Source organism: Trachypithecus francoisi, unplaced genomic scaffold, assembly GCF_009764315.1.
Source record: "Trachypithecus francoisi isolate TF-2019V2 unplaced genomic scaffold, Tfra_2.0 Lachesis_group12, whole genome shotgun sequence".
NCBI classification, from domain to species: domain Eukaryota; kingdom Metazoa; phylum Chordata; class Mammalia; order Primates; family Cercopithecidae; genus Trachypithecus; species Trachypithecus francoisi.
The window spans coordinates 5,828,471-5,847,343 of NW_022681457.1; the positions used below are offsets into that span (position 1 = coordinate 5,828,471).

At 55.9% G+C, this 18,873-nt stretch overlaps 1 protein-coding gene and 1 long non-coding RNA gene across 4 annotated transcripts in view; one reads left to right on the top strand and one right to left on the bottom strand.

The window, feature by feature from the left end:
- Positions 1–18,873, top strand: part of EMC10 (ER membrane protein complex subunit 10) — a 33,143-nt gene that overhangs the window by 7,905 nt on the left and 6,365 nt on the right. The window lies entirely within an intron of this gene.
- On the bottom strand, positions 3,171–4,218 carry LOC117091639. The gene is made up of 2 exons (XR_004440489.1): positions 3,747–4,218; positions 3,171–3,549 (listed from the first exon to the last, which is right to left on the bottom strand). It is a non-coding gene; the product is annotated as an uncharacterized LOC117091639 (long non-coding RNA).

An 18,873-nucleotide genomic window follows, 5' to 3' on the forward strand; every position in this document is an offset into this window, starting at 1 on the left:
CTGTGTCTGATCTGCAGATGCCTTCTACACTGGTGCTGGGGGGCCATCTTATTTTTCCTGGGTTGAGCATTGGGATCCTTATAAGCCTAATTACATCCTTTCCCTCTAAGACTCGGTTGCTTTCAGGCTGGCAGAGTTATTCTGTGGGGTATTCCAGCAAATGCCTGAGTTCCTTCAGACTCCCCTAGGGTTCTGTTCTTTTTTTTTTTTTTTGAGACAGAGTCTCGCTCTGTCACCCAGGCTGGAGTGCAGTGGCCGAATCTCAGCTCACTGCAAGCTCCGCCTGCCGGGTTCACGCCATTCTCCTGCCTCAGCCTCCCGAGTAGCTGGGACTACAGGCGCCCGCCACCTCGCCCGGCTAGTTTTTTGTATTTTTTAGTAGAGACAGGGTTTCACCGTGTTAGCCAGGATGGTCTCGATCTCCTGACCTCGTGATCTGCCTGTCTCTGCCTCCCAAAGTGCTGGGATTACAGGCGTGAGCCACCATGCCTGGCCGGGTCTGTTCTTATTAAACTTTTCATTCAGGTCTGCCTGTCCCTGGGGAACCCACTCACTATTTTGTTTTACTGACTGGGGTATCCAGGGATGAAGTATGAAACTCAAAAGATAGAGTAGGTTGGCCAGGCATAGTGACTTATGCCTGTAGTCCCAGCTGTTTGGGAGGTGGAGACAGGAGGATCGCTTGAGCCCAGGAGTTCGATGCTTCCCTGAACTGCGATTGAACTACGGCACTCCAGGCTGGGTGGCAGGGAGACGCTGTCTCCAGAACAGACAAAAGATGCAGTGGGATGCACGTTTAGAAACTGTATGCTCACTCCAGGCTCTAGCACCCACTTCCCCTCCCTGGAGACAGCCTGGGTGTTCTGTCCCCTGGTATTCTGCAGATACTCGCCGCAGAAACAGATGCACAGTTAAACAGTTTTGCAAGTGTTGCTCTTTTCCTCCACCTCCTTTTGACATAGCTGGGGCAGTTTCCATCTCTGGTATAAGGTACCATCTTACTCCATCTCTGGTGTAAGAGCGTGTTGTGTTGGTCCCCTGCTGCTGGATTTGAGTTGTTCTAAGCAGCACTGCAGGAATCCCCCTGTTCTGCTGCATCACTTTGCACACGTGTGTGTGTGTGTGTGGAAGCCATGGCCCGGTGCGGCCCCGCCTTGCTGGGGGACAGGGGTGTGTGTGTGGAAGCCATGGCCCAGTGCGGCCCCGTCTTGCTGGGGGACAGGGATGTGTGTGTGTGGAAGCCATGGCCCGGTGCGGCCCCGCATTGCTGGGGGACAGGGATGTGTGTGTGATGGTGGTGTATGCTGCCCCCTTACTACTACAGGTGTCTGCCCTCCACCCTGGAGGTGCCAGACAGCCCCTCAGTGATTCCTCAACTGATCTCCAGCTCAGATCCCACCCTTGATCTCCAGACTCATGGCCCCATCTGCCTCCTGGGCTCCTTCCCCAGGATGTGCCTCAGGGGCCACTAAAGGAGCCAGTGCCTCTCACCTGCCCGGATCGGGTGCTTCTCTAGGGATCTTTGTTCTAGTGAGTGGTGCCACCACCTGCCTAAACTCATGGCCCAGAGCACTGCCCTGTCCCAATCACATTCCCCTGTGCACCACCATACCTACCCCTAAAGTTCTTCCTGGCCTCATCCCTTCACTTCTGTCTCCATGGCCTTGGCCCCAGCTCAAGTCTTGTCCTCTGCCACCTGGACCATCAGCCCAGCCTCCTCTTTGGCCTCCAGCCCACAGCATCCCCCCTCAATCCGTCCCCCTAATGGAGGGCTTCCTGACACTAGAGCTGACCTCACTACTCCCCTGCTCACAAGCCTCCCCGTGGCCCCTCACCTCTCCCAGGATAAAGTCCCAACGCATCATTCTGTGTCTCCTTCTCTCTGTCTCCACTGTCCTGACCCTAACTCAACCCTCATTCTCTGCCTCCTGGACCCTCACCCTAGCCTCGTGACTTCTGGTCTAAGATGTGAGAGCACCTGGCAAGGTAAATGCTCCAGGAGGGTTGCTGCCTCCCATTTCCTGCCACCACAAAATGTTTTCAGCTCCCTGGCATTGAGGAAGCGTCCCTCTTCCCAGCCTGGGGTTTCATGTGGGCATTTAGGCGCTCCCAGTATATTGTTGCATGGCAAGCAATCCTAAAATATACAAGACTGCATTTAGTATGTTGTAAAATTCTTTACCAACCTCAAATTGTCTACTGGAAACTATGGGCTCCTTTTTTTTTTTATTGGTGGGTGGGGGGCGGGTGTGTTTGTGAGATGGAGTTTCACTTGTCACCCAGGCTGGAGGGCAGTGGCTCTATTTTTGCTCACTGAAACTTCCACCTCCTAGGTTCAAGCAATTCTCTTACCTCAGCCTCCCGAGTAGCTGGGATTACAGCTGCGTGCCACCACACCCAGCTAATTTTTGTATTTTTAGTAGAGACAGGGTTTCACCATGTTGGCCCAGCTGGTCTTGAACTCCTGACCTGAAGCGATCCACCTGCCTTGGTCTCCTACAGTGCTAGGATTACAGGTGTGAGCCTCTGCCCCTGTTCTCTGTAGGCTTCTTTAACCCATCAGAGAGACTCCCTGGTAAGGATCAGGGGCTAACTACTGGTGCCTCTTCAGCTGTCAGTCCATCCTCCTTTGCTTGTACCCACCTTCCAGTCAGCAAGGCACAACAATGTTGTTACAAAGGAAACAAACTCAATTTGGCCCATTTCCTGGTAATGCAATCTCCCAAACAGGTTTGTGTGAACCAAATTCCATTTTCCTTTGTTTCCCATGTGCAGTCCCAGTTGCATTTCCATGAGAGCCAATCCACCCACCCATAGAATGACTTGAAAATGTGTGAAGTACCAGGTGCGGTGGCTCATGCCTGTAATCCCAGCACTTTGGGAGGCTGAGGTGGGCGGATCATGAGGTCAGGAGATTGAGACCATCCTGGCTAACACGGTGAAACCCCATCTCTACTAAAAAATAGAAAAAACTAGCTGGGCGTAGTGGCGGGCACCTGTAGTCCCAGTTACTCAGGAGGCTGAGGCAGGAGAATGGTGGGAATCCAGGAGGCAGAGCTTGCAGTGAGCCGAGATCACGCCACCGCACTCCAGCCTGGGCGAAAGAGCGAGACTACGTCAAAGAAAAACCAAAAAAACAGTGTGAAGTTCAGAAGTTTCATGCCAAGAAGTTTGCTGAGCATGATGTTTATATATTGATTAGGAGTAAAAATGTTCGTTTTTACAAAATGTTACAACTTCTCCCTGTCCCCTCCTTCCACCCAGTATCCCCTGTTCCTCCCCCAGGCATTCAGGTCACTGTTCCTTTTTGTTGGGATCATTCTCGGTGTCTCATACAACTGGGTTGCAGCTCCATTCTTTGCCAGGAGGTGGTGATAGAGGATTCCACGCACTCAGAATGCCTCAGGCCGGCCCCTGGGGCTTCTGTCCATGGAGGGAAGTGTCCTGCAGGGGGCGCTGTTGGTCCTCCAGGCAAGGTCGGGTTCCCTTGAAGTCTCTGTCCTAGCCGTTGCTGGTCTTCAGAAACACTGGGCACCGTTTTTCTCATGTCTGAAATGGAATTCAGGTGAGGTCCCACCAGTGCTGAGGTGCTTCATGTCAGAGGAGGAGTTGGGGAAGGAGTGGAATGGAGCAGAAAGGCGTCATCTGCTCACTGAGCTCAGATAGGAGGCCAGGGATCAGCAGATTCAGGAGCCCATTCCTGGTTAACCCCAGGGGCCCCACCCAGTCCTGGCCCTGCTCCTTACGTGCTGTGTGTCTTTAGGCAAGTTGCTTCCTGTCTGTGAGCCTCTTCTTTGTGTCCACCTTCCTGGGCCTAGGGCAAGCCCGATTCCTCCAGGCAGTGTCCAGAGTTCCAGATAGAAAAGAAAGAGAGAATGGGTGTCAGAAAGGTGGTCCACTCCTGGGCCTCAGGCTTGGGGACCCTGCTCAGGGCTAGCCTGTTTGGGCATTGGTGTGGACTCCTGCCTCCTGGTCAGGACCTGGAAACGTGGGAGCAGGCAAGGCAGGAATGGGAGAGGGAGGCAAAGGCCCACCAGGCAGGGATGCAGGGGCCAGCCAGGAGATGGGAGATGGGGCTCCCGGGAGGGAGGCCAGTTTGAGTGAGAGCTCGGAGGAGAGAGAGGGAGAGAGAGCCAGGAGAGGAGACTGGTCCAGAGAGGAGGGAAAGGAAAGGACAGGGCAGAGATAGAGAAAACAGAGAGAGGGGAGGAAGAGAGACCCAAGGGGGACAGACAGGGAAGGAAGAGGAAAGAGAAGAGGAAGAGGCAGATTCAGAGGAGAGAGGAGAGAAAAGAGGCGGAAATGAAACAGGAGAAAGGGGGAGGAAAGGAGGGAGAACAGAGTGCAGGAAAGAGCCGGGCGCGGTGGCTCAGGCCTGTAATCCCAGCACTTTGAGAGGCCGAGGTGGGTGGATCATGAGGTAAGGAGACCGAGACCATCCTGGCTAACAGGGTGAAACCCTGTCTCTAGTAAAAATACAAAAAAAAAAAAAAAAACAGGTGTGGTGGCAGGCGCCTGTAGTCTCAGCTACTCGGGAGGCTGAGGCAGAGAATGGTGTGAACCCGGGAGGTGGAGCTTGCATTAAGCCAAGATCGCACCACTGCCCTCCTCTAGCCTGGGTGACAGAGCGAGACTCCATCTCAAAAAAAAAAAAAAAAAAAAAAAGAAAGATGGCCAGAGCAGGAGGGGAGAGAGGAAGAGGTAGAAAGAAGGAAACAGAGTGAGGGGTCAGAAGTGGAAAGAGAGGAAGAAACAGGGGAAAGAAAGATGGAGTGAAAAAAGGGACAGGAAGGAAGCGAGGCAGAGGGGTGGGTGTCATGGCTGGTGAGCTGGGAGAAGAGGGAGGCAGAGAAACGGGTGAAGGAGGGAGCAGCCTAGGAGAAGGGGGTGAGGGAGAGGGGGCCAACTGCCCAGGGAGAGGGAGGGATGGAGGAGTGGGGAGCTCCAGCCAGAGAAGAGGAAAGAGAGAAAGGAGAGAGCCAGGAACGGGGAAGGAAAAGAGAGCTAGGAGGAGACCATGAGATAGAAAAGGGCGCAGAGAGAGGAGAGTGGCAGGGAGGAGAGAAAGGGGATGGAGAGAGGAGGAGGGAGGAGCACAGAGGGAGAGGAGAGGAAACGCCAGAGAATCTGCTAGAAGGAAGAGAGGAGAGAGAAGAGCGGGGAGGAGGGGACAGCGGAAGTGAGAAAAAGGACGGTGGCAACAGTGAGGACAGGGAGAAAGAACAGGAAGAGGGGAAGAGAAGAAATGGGAGAGGGAACGAGGGTGGGAGAGAAAACAGAACAGAGAGGGGGCAGAGACAGCCGACTGGACCTAGGGGATGGAGTGGTGTGGAGCGGGAGAGAGGAAAGGGTAGGAGAGGGCTGGAGAGAGGAGGGAAGGTAAGAAGGGAAGGAGAGAGACATTAGGGAAGAAGGAAGGGAGAAAGGAAAAAAGAATACAAAAAAGGGCAGAGAGAAAAGAACAGGCCGGGCATGGTGCCTTGCACCTGTGGTCCCAGCACTTTGAGAGGCTGAGGCAGGAGGATCACTGGAGCCTGGGAGGTGGAGGCTGCACTACTGCACCCCAGCCTGGGTGAGCGAGGGAGAAAAAAGCAGAAAGGAAAGAAGAGGTGCTGGAGTGTGGAAGAGCAATATGGAGAGAAAGAAGGGAGAGAGGATTGGAAGTGGCAGGAGACAGAGGACCCTGCCCCTCCAGCTGAGGAGGGGGCGCCTCCCTAAGACGGCAGATGTCTGGGCGTCAGCCCAGAGACCGGGGCAGGAAGCAGGGACGTGAAGCAGGTTAGGAGCCAGTGCGAGGCAGGGAGAGGGCCAGGTAACTGGGCGGCCGGGGGTCTCCCCGGCACAGCCCAGGCTACTGTGGAGACAGGCGACCAGACGTGGCAAGTCCAGGCTGGGAACTTGGCCATGCAGCAGAAACGTTCCCCAGCCTCACAGAAACGTTCCCTGCCTCAACGGGGCGCAGCCACCCCAGGGCCATCTCTGTGACCCAGGGAGAGAAAGGACAATGAATGGGACTAGACAAGGATGGGGAGAAATGGAGCAGCTGTGGAAAGTGCAGCAGAGAAGGGCCCAGGAGAAAGGAGGAAGGGAAGGAGCTGGGGGGGCAGGAGAGCAGGAAACAGAACGGGACAGAGACAGCTGCCGGGGAGGATGGGAGAACGGAAAGAAGCAGGAAACCCCAAGCGCTGAGCTGGGGGAGGGGAGTAAAGAGAAGGGAAGGAGGATTGGAAGGGAACTGGAGAATGAGAGAAGCAAAAGTGTCAGTGGGGGGTGCGTGTAGGAGGGCGGGAGAACCAATGACAAGACAGAAAAGTCACAGAAAGCAAAGCAAGACCGGAGTCCTCATCCAGTAACACTGTGTCAGGTCATCGCCCTCCCCTGCCCCACCCCCAACCCCATAACTGAAAACAAGTAGGAACCTGGATAAAATATTCTTAACAATTTTTTTTTTTTTTTCCTGAGACGGAGTCTTGCTCTGTCGCCCAGGCTGGAGTGCAGTGGTGCGATCTCGGCTCACTGCAAACTGCCTCCCGGGTTTAAGCGATTCTCCTGCCTCAGCTTCCCAAGTAGCTGGGATTACAGGCGCCCACCACCACGCCCGCTAATTTTTATATTTCGTAGTAGAGACAGGGTTTCACCATTTTGGCTAGGCTGGTCTCGAACTCCTGACCTCATGATCTGCCCGCCTCGGCCTCCCAAAGTGCTGGGATTACAGGCGTTGAGCCCGGCCCTTAAAAGCATCAAACTACAGACAAGACCGTAAGGAAGCTGTGGGTCAACGCGGAGGGATACGGGAACCCATCCCGGTGAAGCGGTAGCCTCCCGTCCTTTCTCCCAGGGATCTCTTAGAGACATTGGGAATTCCATGTGGACAGCCTGGGTGAAAGGGGGACCCAGGGCCCTCACCTGGGCTACCTGAGGTGGGTGGACCTGCCACTGTGCCAAGGTGTAGCCTGGGCTCAGAGGAACATGCCCTCTGCCTCGTCCCTGACATCCTTTTCAAATCCAACATGCAGAGCAGGGGTGCAAGCGACCAGGCAAGCAGGGAAGGGAGAGACAATGAGCAAGAGCCAGCGGGGTGGCAGGGCGGGGCAGATGGCAGAGGTTCGCTGCTGGAAAATCAGATGCAGACTATGAAACGCCTGTGCTTACTATGTTAATAGTAATAATAATAGTAAAAGGCAAAAAACCAGGCTCATTGATACACTGATATTAACAAGAACAGAATACTGAGAGAGAGAGAGAGGTGAGGAGGAAGGCAGACGAGGGAAGGCTGGGTTTCCTGCCGTCCACTTTGTGACCTCCCGCGTGATGGTGTGTCCTTCCAAGTCATGCGGTAACGTCCCTGTGACCCAGATAATGAGCTGCAGATGGACGGGAATGTGCAGCTGTGGAGACACGCGAGCTGATGGTCCCAGGACCTGGCAGGACATGAAACGAGTTTCCTAAAGGGTGAAATAGATTGCAGGACTAATCGTTCCGATCGTCCAAGGCAGGATAAAAATATCCCAGCGCTCGGAGGAGCCCTCCCTGCCCCGTCTCATCGGAGGGACCTCGGGGCCTCTGCAGCTGCAGCTGTTGGAGCCATCAAGAAGACAGGGACGCGGGAGGGGGATAGGGACCAGGAGGAGAGGGGACGGCAGGAGTCGGGGGTGGGGTGACGGCGAGGAGAAGGCTGTAGGCGCCAGGTATCAGAGGAGCTAGTGGGAGCAGAGAGGAGGAGAGGGAAGGGTCAAGGACAATGACTGACAGAGAAACTGGAAAGGAAGTAGCGGGCATGGAGAGGCGAAGCTGGGAAGGACTTGGGGGGCTGGAGGCGAGGGGAGAGAGCTTGTGGGGTGAGGGAGAAAACGGAGAGGAAAGAGTGAGGAGAACAAAATACTAAGAAGGTCAGGAAAGAGCAAGTGAAAGTGAGGATGGAAAGGAAACAGGAGAGCCCCATGGAGGGAGGATGGGAGAAAGAGTGTGTCAGAGACAGAGGGAGAGAGAGAGACAGAGACATTGAGAGAAACAGCGAGAAAGAGCGAGAGAAAGAGACAGCAAGAGAGGGAGATAGCGAGACAGACAGCGAAAGAGACAGCCAGAGAGAGACAATGAGACAGAGACAGACAGCGAGAGACAGAGAGATGGCTAGAAAGAGAGACAAAATTATGGCGTGAGAGAGAGAGGGACAGAGCAAGAGAGAGAGAGCGAGAGACAGGCGGGAGAGAGAGGAGCAGAGAAGCGCCAAAGGGAAGCCACTGGGGCGTGTCGCGGGGAAGCCAGGTGGGACTCACTGAAGGCGCAAGGAGAGGAAGGGGAGAGGCACATCCAAGGGACAGAAACTGGAGGTGAAGGAGGCGGAGGAGGGAGGGAGACCAAGGGCACAGGCCCTGCTCGAAGTGCTGCCCCTTGTCCCCGGCCCCCTTGTCTCCTTCTGACACAGTCCAGTGCTGTGGACAGGTGCAGTCAGGCTGGGCCCCATCAGCACTTCCTGTGGGGGTCAGGTACAGACAATGAGGAAATGACAGGGTGGGGATAAGGGGGGGGACCCAGCGCACCGGAAGGAGAGAGGGCAGAGGACGGGGGGTGGGGGGCGGCGGTGGCAGTCTGGAGGACAAGGGAGAAGATCCCAGAAAGGCTGACAGCCACAAGGTGGACAGTCAGGAAAAGGTGGGGCCGGGTGGAAGCAGGTGGAGAACGGGAACATCGCCCAAGGGAGGAGGAGCAGTGTGCGAGACCTAGAGAGGAGGAAGCGTGAGGATCCAGCCAAAGAAAGGACAGACAGGGACAGCCTGTGTGTCTGTGTGTTATGGAGAGAGGGGAGAAGGAGGAGGAAGGAGGAGGGGGAAAGAGGAGGGAGAGGAAAGAGGAGGAGTAGGAAGGAGGAGGAGAGGAAGGAGGAGAAGGAAGGAGGAGGAAGAGGAAAGGGGAGAGGAGGGATGAGAGGAGGGGAGGAGGAGGCAAGAGGAGAAGGAGAAGGGAAGAGGAGAAGGAGGGAGGAGGAAGGAAGAGGGAGGAGGAAGAGGAAAGGGGAGAGGAGGAGGAAGGAGGAGGAAAGAGGAGGAGGTGGAGGGAGTAAGAGCGAGGAGGAGGAAGGAGGAAGGAAGAGGAAAGAAGAAGGAGGAAAAGAGGAGGAGAAAGGAGGAGAGGGAGGAAGGAGGAGGAGAGGGAGGAAGGAGGAGGAGAGGGAGGGAGGAGGAAGAGGAGAAGAGGGAGGAGGGAGGAGGAGAAGGAAATGAAAGGAGGACGAGGGGGAAGAGGAGGAGTAAGGAGGAGGAGAGAGGAAGGAGGAGGAGAAGGAAGAAAGGAAGGAGAAGGAGGAAAGAGGAAGGAGGAGAAGGGAGGAGGGGTAAGAGGAGAAAGAGGAGAGGGAGGAAAGAGGAAGGAGGAGGGAAGAGGAGGAAGGAGGAGGAGGGAGTAAGAGTAAGAAGGAAGGAGGAAGAGGAGGAAGGAGGAGGAGAAGGAGGAAAGAGGAGGAGGAGCAGGAAAGAGAAGGAGGGAGGAGGAGGAAGTAGGAAGAGGAATCAGGGAGGAGAAGGAGGAAGGAGGAGAAGAAGGAAGAAAGGAGGAGAGGAGGAAAAAGGAGGAGGAGGAAGGAGGTGGAGGGAGGAGGAGGAAAGGGGGAGGATGGAGGAGGAGAGAGGTGGAGGATGAAAGGAGGGCGAAGGATGAAAGGGGGAGGGAGGAGGAGGAAGGAGCAGTAAAAAAGGGGAGGAGGAAAGGAGGAGAGAAGAGGAGGGAGGAGGAGAGGTAGAGGAAGGAGGAGGATGAAAGAGGAGGAGGGAGAAGGAGGAAGAAGGAAGAGGAAAGGAGGAAGGAGGTGGAGAAAGGAGGGGGAAGAGGAAAGAGGAGGAGGGGAGGAGGAAAGAGGAGGAGAAAAGAGGAAGGAGGAAGAGGAAGGAGGAAGGAAGAAAGGGGAGGAGGAAAGAGGAGGAGAAAAGAGGAAGGAGGAAGAGGAAGGAGGAAGGAAGAAAGGGGAGGAGGAAAGAGGAGGAGAAAAGAGGAAGGAGGTAGAGGAAGGAGGAAGGAGGAAAGGGGAGGAGGAAAGAGGAGGAGAAAAGAGGAAGGAGGAAGAGGAAGGAGGAAGGAGGAAAGGGGAGGAGGAAAGAGGAGGAGGGGAGGAGGAAAGAGGAGGAGAAAAGAAGAGGAAGGGGTAGAGGAAGGAGGAAGGAGGAAAGGGGAGGAGGAAGGAGGAGGAGGAAAGAGGAGGGGCAGCTGCATGAAGAATCATGAAAATGAAAAGGTGGTCCAGAAGGTGGGAGCCCTTGCTGGCCTGTAGCGGGAGGGAAATTAGTGTGTGGAGGAAAGTGTGTGTCAAAGAGAAGTTGGGGCCGGGCGCAGTAATCACACCTGCAATCCCAGCATTTTGGGAGGCTGAGGCAGGTGGATCATTTGAGGTCAGGAGTTCGAGACCAGCCTCACCAACATAGTAAGACCCCGTTTCTACTAAAAATACAAAAATTAGTGAGGCGTGGTGGCGGGCGCCTGTAATCCCAGCACTTTGGGAGGCTGAGGCAGGAGAATCACTTACACCCGGGAGGCGGAGGTTGCAGTGAGCCGAGATCACTCTATTGTACTCCAGCCTGGGCGACAAAGCGAGTCCCCATCTCAGGAAAAAAAAAAAAAAAAAAAAGGTGGGGGGGAAGTTGGGGCATGCAGAGACAGGAACAGAGTGGGGGCAGGGGTGAGGGGAGAGATTCAGAGAATGGAGAGAGGAGAGGGTGAGCGAGACAGAGGAAGGGAGTCACAGAGGAGAGGTAGAAGGAGAAACGGGGAGGGGCAAATCCTCTTTCCCACCCGAGCCTCAGTTTCCTCATCTGCTCTCTAAGGTGATGAGGTGTCCAGGGACCATATGCCAAGTGCCTGCAGGGCAGAGAGGCCTGCGGAGGGAAGAGGGAGGTGGAGGAAGGAGGTTCGGGCTTGAATCCAGTGTGGTGACTGGCGGCAGAAGCGTCCCCTTCATGGGCATAGGCTGCTTCTCAGGCTCAGATTCTAGAGTGTTCCGTCCTAGAGCCCCTCCAGGCCTCCTTCAGCCTCCCCCACCCTGCCCTGACCTGGGAGGGAGTGGCCATTGTCGTCCACATATTTTTCCAAGGGAGAAATTGGACTGCAGCCCAAATCCTCCTTCCTCCTCCTCTTTCCTGCAGCCCCGCGTGGTGTAGCTGGCCGCCCCTTCTAGGGCTGTGGCGGCTGAGACTCCTGGGGGATACCTAAACCCCTTCCGTCTGGAAGGTTTGGAGTTTCCACCGCTGAGAAGAAGAAAACAAGAGGGAGTCGGTGGAGTGGAAGGGGCAGGGGGAAAGGAAGGTCTAAAGAGAGTCGCCTGGTACACAGTCGGCGCTCAATTGGTGCCCTTTCCCTTTCCTAGGGGAGAGCACAGAGAGCAGGAAGGCAGAGAGAGGAAGGGAAAGGAGGAATCGAGGGTGAGAAGGGGAAGCTATGATGCCTATAAAAAGCCTGGCACAAGGCCAGGCGCGGTGGCTCAAGCCTGTAATCCCAGCACTTTGGGAGGCCGAGACGGGCGGATCACGAGGTCAGGAGATCGAGACCATCCTGGCTAACACGGTGAAACCCTGTCTCTACTAAAACAAATACAAAAAAAAACTAGCCGGGCGAGGTGGCGGCCGCCTGTAGTCCCAGCTCCTCGGGAGGCTGAGGCAGGAGAATGGCGTAAACCCAGGAGGTGGAGCTTGCAGTGAGCTGAGATCCGGCCACTGCACTCCAGTCTGGGCGACAGAGTGAGACTCCGCCTCAAAAAGAAAAAAAAAAAAAGCCTGGCACATAGTCGGTGCTCAAAAGCTGCCCATTCCCTTCAGGACCACATGAGAAAGGAGAAGAAATGCCCGCAGAGGAAAAGCAGGAGGAGAGGCAGCCTAAAGAGAGGGGCATGGGGCCGGGCGTGGTGGCTCACGCCTGTAATCCCAGCACCTTGGGAAGCCTAGGTGGGCGATTGCTTGAGTTCAGGATTTCGAGACCAGCCTGGGCAACCCGGTGAAACCCCATCTTTACTAAAATACAAAAAATTAGCCGGGCGTGGTGGCGTGCGCCTGTAATCCCAGCTACTCTGGAGGCTGAGGCAGGAGAATCGCCTGAACCCGGGAGGCAGAGGTTGCAGTGAGCCGAGATCGCACCAGCCTGGGTGACAGAGCGAGACTCCATCTCAAAAACAAAAACTAAAACAAACAAACAAGAAAAAACAAAGGCGGGGGGGTGTTCATGGGTGGAAAGTGTGAAGCAGACAGTAGGTTTTTGTTAAGTATTATTTCTTTTCCCCAAGAGAGGAGAAAGTAGAGGAGTGAGAAGAGGAAGAGGAGGAAGAGGAGAAGGAGGAAGAGGAGGAAGGGAGGAGGAGGATGAGGAGGAAACTCCAGCAGAGAGAATAGAATAGATTGTTGTGTGGGAAGGAGACAATATATGTAAAGTGACTAATACACAGTAGGTGCCTAATAAATGCCCATTCTCCTCCCCAGCAGCAAGCACAGAGAAAGCAGCCAGGAGGAAGGGAGCAAACAGAGAAAAGGAGAGAAGGAGACAAGGGAGAACAGAACCTGTGAGGCAAGCAGACAGTGTAGATGAAGGGGCAGCATACAGCAGGCACTCAACACATGCCTATTTCCTCTCCCAGGAAGGAGCTGGCAGGGCAGAGAGGACGGGGAGAAGCTGGAGGAGAGAAGGAGGCAGGGAGAAGAGAAGAAATGAGAACAAGTGCGCTGGTGAGGTGGCGAGCACACAGGAGGCACTCAGTAAATGCACATTGTCTTCTTTGGAGGAGCAAGAGAAGAGAGAAGTGAAGGCACAGGCAGGAACGAGAGGAAAAGGTGTTGGCCCAGGAGGCCTTCATGGGGGTGGAGGAGCAGAGGGAGGAGGGATCAGTGAGAGGAATCTGGCAGAGGAGAGGATACGCAGGGAGGGGGCATTGCAGGTAAACCATGGGGCACACAGGAGGCGCTCAGTAAACACCTGTACTCTTCCCCGGAAGAGGACCCGGAGAACAGAACAAGGGGATAAGCTGGCAGAGCGAGAGGGGCAGCGAGAAAGAGGCAAGAGGAGGTGAAGTGGGATATTAATTGGCTGGCATACAGTAGGTGCCCATAATTGCTGTTTTTGTCCTTGAGAAAGAGCTGATGGAACAGAAAGAAGTTAGAGATAAGGCAAGAAAGAGAAGTGAAGAGTTGGGGGAGAGTAAGAAGACTGTCTGGCACACAATAGGTGCTCCATAAATGCCCATTTTCTTCCCTGGCAGAGAGCAGAAAGAAGCAGAGACTGGCGGAGTCAGTGGAGACTGAAGGGCAAGAAGAGAGTAGAGAAAGGACACAATTGCTTGCATACCAGAAGTGCTCAATAAATGTAGTCCTTGCCTTGGAAGAGGGTAGAGAACTCAGAAACACAGGGAGACGACAGAGAGGGACCAGGGAGGAAGAGAGTGAGGAGAGAGGTATGTAAAGTGTCTGGTACACAGTAAGCACTCAAAATGTGTCCACTCCTCTGCCAGGAGAGAGCAGAACGTCAGAAAGGAGAGGAAACTAATAGAGAGGGAAGAAAGGGGCCAGGCACTGTGGCTCGTGTCTGTAATCCTAGCACTTTGAGAGGCAGAGGTGGGAGGATCGCTCGAGCACAGGAGTTCAAGACCAGCCTGGCCAACATAGACCCTATCTCTACAAAAAATACACAAATTAGGCTGGGCGCGGTGGCTCACTCCTGTAATCCCAGCATTTTGGGAGCTGAGGTGGGTGGACCACCTGAGGTCAGGAGTTGAAGACTAGCCTGACCCACATGGTGAAATCCTGTCTACTAAAAATACTTAAAAATTATCCAGGCATGGTGGCAGGCACCTGTAATCCCAGCTATTCGGAAGGCCGAGGCAGGAGAATCTCTTGAACCCAGGAGGTGGAGGTTGCAGTGAGCCGAGGTCATGCCATTGCACTCCAGCCTGGGTGACAAGAGCAAAACTCCATCTCAAGTAATAATAATAATAATAAATTAGCCAGGCATGGTGGTGCGTGGAGTTCCAGCTACTTAGGAGGCTGGGGTGGGAGGATCGCTTGAGCCCAGGAAGTCAAGGCTGCAGTGAACTACGATTGTGTGCGCTCCAACCTGGGTGACAGAGTGAGACCCTGTCCCAGAAAGAAAAAAAGAAAGAAAGGAATGGGGGTGGGGGGAGGAAAGAATGTAGTAAGAGAGGAGCCGTGTTCCTCAACTCCTCGGCGCATAGTAGGTGCTCAGTACATGCCGGTTTCCTTCCCAGGAGAGACCAAGCAAATCAGAAAGAGAAAGGAACTGGGGCAGAAGGGACAGGAAAGCAAGAAGGATGGAAGGTGCAGACGCAGTTAGGGGAATTGCCTGTGAAACATCAGGTGCTTAATCATTGCCTATTTCTTCCATGGAAGGAGCCAGAGGCACAGGAGGAACAAGTAGAGGGCGCCGAGGACACGCGAGGCGGGAGGCGGGGTATCTGAGGAGAGGTGAGGAGGCATTTTGGGTGCATACAGCAGGTGCTCCATAAATACCCGTCCCCTTCCCCAGGCAGAGCAGAGAAAGTAGGCTGGGAGTAGGCAGAGACCCCAGGAAGGGAGGCCAGGGGAGGAGGAGAGTCTGAGGGTGGAGGCTGTGGGCCAGGCCCCCAGGAGGTGCACCTTCCCCAACCCAGCAGCTGTTGTGGCCACCCCTCCTCCGTGGCCCAGCCCACAGGCCTCCCCAGCTGGCCCGCTCCTCTGGAGCCCTGACAAGGGCCCATTGTCCTGGGCCTGGCACTGCCTGGCCTGGCCTGGCCTGGAGGGGGAGGGAAGGCTGCCCAGCCCTGCCCGGCCCTTGTCCCCTGTGTCTGTTTGTGTGTATTGGAGTGGGGACGCTGCCTGGTCTCTGTCTCTGAGTCTCTCTCTGTGTCTCCCTGTCTCTCACATGCTGTGTCTCCTTGATCTGCCGTCTCTCTCATCTCTGAGCTTATGGCCCCCATCTTGTCTCTGTCTTACTCAGTCTCTTTCTCTGTCTCTCTCCGTGCCTGTCTCTGGTTCTCTCTCTGCATCCATCTCTGTCTCTGGGAGGGAGGAGCCCCCACCCCCACCTCCGGAATTCCCACCCCCTAGACCCAGGATCAGGGCTGGGGGCTGAGCTGAGAGGCAGAGGAGTGAGGAAGGAAAGAAGGAGGCGCAGAAGGGAGAGAGGTGAGGACAGAAACAGCTTTATTCAGCAGGGACCACAGAGGCCCGGAGGGAGGGCTTCATCCGGGGAGCTGGGGAGAGAGGAGGAGTCAGAGAAAGACAGGAGAGACAGACAGAGGCAGAGAGAAGTGGGGGGAGAGACAGAGACAGAGAGAAATGGGGGGAGAGACAGAGACAGAAAGAAGTGGGGGAGAATCAGAGATAGAAATGGGGAAGAGACAGAAGTGGGGGAGAGGCAGAGACAGAAGTGGGGGAGAGGCAGAGACAGAGAGAAATGGGGGGAGAGACAGACAGAAAGAAGTGGGGGAGAGTCAGAGATAGAAATGGGGAAGAGACAGACAGAAGTGAGGGACAGGCAGAGACAGAGAGAAGTGGGGGGAGAGACAGAGACAGAGATAGAAGTGTGGGAGAGGCAGAGACAAGTGGAGCAGAGACAGAGACAGAAGTGGGGGAGAGTCAGAGACAGAAATGGGAAAAAGACAGAGATAGAAGTGGGGGAGAGGCAGAGACAAATGGGGGAGAGTCAAAGATAGAGAAAAGTGGGGGAGAAACAGAGAGAAATGGGGGAGATAGAAATGGGGAGAGACAGAGACAGAAAGAAGTGGGGGAGTGACAGAGATAGAAGTGTGGGACAGAGACAGAGAAATAGGGGACAGTCAGAGATAGAAGTGTGGGAGAGACAGAGAGAAATGGAGGGAGAGACAGAGAGGTACGGGGGAGACAGAGAGAAGTGGGGGAGAGAGAGAAGTGGGGGAGAGGCAGAGATAGAAAGAAATGGAGAGACAGAGACAGAAGTGGGGGACAGACAGAGAAATGGGGGAGAGGCAGAGATAGAGAGAAATGGGGTGAGAGGGACAGGCACAGAGATACAAAGCCAGGGAGAGACAGAGAGAGATGGGGAGTAAGAAAGAGAAACAGGGGGTGCTGAGGGAGACTGAGAGAAGGTTGGGGGGAGGAGACAGAGACACAGAGAAGGGGTGGGAGGAAGAGACAGATGGAGAGACAGAGAGAGACAGACGGAGAAGGTGGGGGAGAGAGAGATGGAGAGAACGATAGAGAGAATAAGAGACAGAGACAGTGAGAGGAGAGGAAGGGAGATGAGGTGGGAGAGAAGGAGGTACAGAGAACTGGGGAGATAAAGAGAAAGGGACACAGAAAGACGGATGGGGAGAGAGACAGAAACAGGGAGAAAGAGGAGAGAGGGATGGAGAGAGAGAGGAGACAGGGAGACAGAGGGAGAAGACGCGCGGAGCCTTGCGGCAGGAGGTGGAGGAAGGAGCAGACCCTCTCACCTGGCATCGGTGGCGGCTGAACCCTGGGCCTGACCGTGTGATTTAAGGGGTACCCTGGGGGTGAGACCGCCCCCCCGCCACTGCCTTATCTGGCCAGACCCAGCACTGTGAGCTAAATCGGGCAGCAGCTGTCACCACCGGGGGGTGCGGGACAGCTGTCCCCCTCCCCCTGCACCTGCCCTGCACCTGCCTCGTGACCGTAGCCCCTCCCTCTCCCCTTCTGCAGCCTGGGGGTGCTGAGAGGCCGCTGGCATCTGCGGGGGGTGCCCCAGCCCCCTCAGCTCTGGGACGGGCCTGGCTGGGCGCCCTGGGGCAAGCGGCAGCCCTCTGAGTCCCGAGGCCATCTCCTGGGAAGAGGGGTCCCAGTGGGTGGAGGCACAGGCGCTCTGCACTGTGAGGGGCCCGCAGTTAAGTGCTTAGTTGATGCGATGACCTGGTCTGCCCTGCCAGCTCTCACCTGCCAGAATGTGGGGGTTAGGGCAGGAGGGAGTGGGAGCAGGAGGTCAGCTGGCCCCTCTCCCCCCACCCCCCACCCCCCACCCCAGCTCCTCCTCCCTGGGCTCCTCACTCCGGACCTTATTTGGCCATAGCCCAGGACGCACCTGGGGGCCACAGCCCCTCCTGCCACTCAGGCCCAAGAATAGCAACACTCAGGCCCCCGCCAGTCTGTCTGGGACCTGCGATGGGACAGGCAACAGGCACAGGGTGGCAGGGAGGGGCCCAGGGGCACAGAGAGAAGAGGAGGGGCACAGAGAGAAGGGTGGAGACACAGAGAGACAGAGGGGAGAGACAGCGAGTTGAGGAGAGACTGAGATCGAGGGGGAGAGACAGAGACAGGGTCAAAGAGGCAGAGAGGGGTGCAGAGAAACGCCCAGCAAGAGAGAGAGAGAAGAGAGACTCAGGCGAAGCGAGAGACAGAGGTAGACACAGAGACAGAGGGGGCTTAGCCAGGGGCCTGGGGCCAGACACCCAGACGGGGCAGAGAGCAAGACCCACACCAGCAGAGGCATGGGGAGCTTGGCGGGTGGGCAGGAGGTGCAGGGGTCTGAGTTGTCCTGGAGTTGGGCTGTCTGCAGCCCCCAGCAGCTTCCCCTTCGGTGCTATCTGGCTTTTCACTTTACGACCCGCCCTTTGACCTTGGGAAAACTTGCAAACCAGAACCTGCCACACCCTGGTCCCTGCGTGGCGAGGGCTTTTGTGAGCGTGTCCTGCACGGCATCAGTTCCACCTTGCCGGGGGGTCATGGGCAGCTCGTGGGCTGCCTGGATGAACTGCCTGCCTGGGCGCAAGGGTCTATGGCTCCTGGAGGGGATGCGCCCCAAGCCGGGGACCCCTTGCCTCCCTGTGCCTGAGTCCCCCATTTCTGCAGGTGCCTAACGGGGGTCCCAGGGTTCAGCCAGGCCCCTGGGCACTTTTCACTCATTCCTGCCTCCTCACCTCCCAGGGCCCACCAGGCTCAGACCCAGCTCTCTGTCCCCCTCAGGGGCCTGGCTCCAGCCCTGCCCTCCCAGCCTCCTTCCTGGCCTCCTGGCCTCTGGTCCCCCCTCCATTCTGAGCCTGCAGCTCCAGAGGGGTGTCTGCATCCAGAGCTGACCTGCCCTTCCCTTCTCGCCGCTCCCAGGTTGCCCTCGGAGGTCCCGCCTGGTTGGGTTCCTGGCAGGGACCCACCCTCCTCTTTCATCATCTCCTCAAATAACTCTGGCGATAAACAGCTGTAGCATTCTAGGTCTCATCCAGGATGACTTCCAATTCTGGAGTGCCCTCCCCTGCCCCGCCAGCCTCTGCAGAGCCCTCCTCAGCCTTCCGTGGCCAGCCTTGTCTCTGGGCCATTTTATGCGACTCGCTTGTCCCAGGATCTCTTCTCTGTCCTCTGGTCCCTGCAGTGCCCCATGGGAACCCTGTAAAAGCCCCCACTGCTGGGACAGGAACTTTTGGTGTTCCCTTGGGCCTCCTCACAGGGTGGGAGCTGGGAGGGTGTCCCTCCTCCGCTGTGAGGACCCTCGTGATGACACGGGGCCCATCGGGGGATCCAGGACACTCTCCCTGTCTCAAGGTCATGGCAGCCTTAATCCCACTCACAACCTCACTCCCTGTTGGCCGAGTAACACAACATATTCACAGGCTCCAGGGATTAGGACAGGGCATCTTTTAACTTAATTTAATTTTTTGTTGTTTGAGATGGAGTTTCACTCTTGTTGCTGAGGCTGGAGTGCAGTGGCGCGATCTCAGTTCACTGCAACCTCTGCCTCCCGGGTTCAAGCGATTCTCCTGTCTCAGCCTCCCAAATAGCTGAGATTACAGGTACCTGCCACCACACCCAGCTAATTTTTGTTTTTTGTTTGTTTGTTTGTTTTTTGAGACGGAGTCTCACTCTGTCACCAGGCTGGAGTGCAATGGCGTGGCTGGAGTGCAGTGGCGCGATCTTGGTTCGCTGTAACCTC